Source organism: Penaeus monodon, chromosome 34 (assembly GCF_015228065.2).
Source record: "Penaeus monodon isolate SGIC_2016 chromosome 34, NSTDA_Pmon_1, whole genome shotgun sequence".
In the NCBI taxonomy this organism is placed as follows: Eukaryota; Metazoa; Arthropoda; class Malacostraca; order Decapoda; family Penaeidae; genus Penaeus; species Penaeus monodon.
Window position 1 is genome coordinate 14289886 of NC_051419.1, and position 263 is coordinate 14290148.

Sequence of the window (263 nt, forward strand, 5' to 3'; positions counted from 1 at the left end):
GATGGTAAGTTTCTTTAAAAAAAAAATGAGGTTCGTTTAAGGTAAATTTTCAAACTCGATTCGATAATTGGATTCGATTTAAAATTGCCTGGATGCCATTAACCCCCCGCCCCCCCTACCAGAACTCCCCCCCTCTCTTCACTTCCTCCACCTACAAAATGGCCGACCTTCCCCCAACTCTCCCTCACTCACTTCCTCCCCCAATAGTCCTCCCTCCATTTCTCCCCAGCAAAATAGCTCTTTTTCCCCAACAAGAGAGCTCA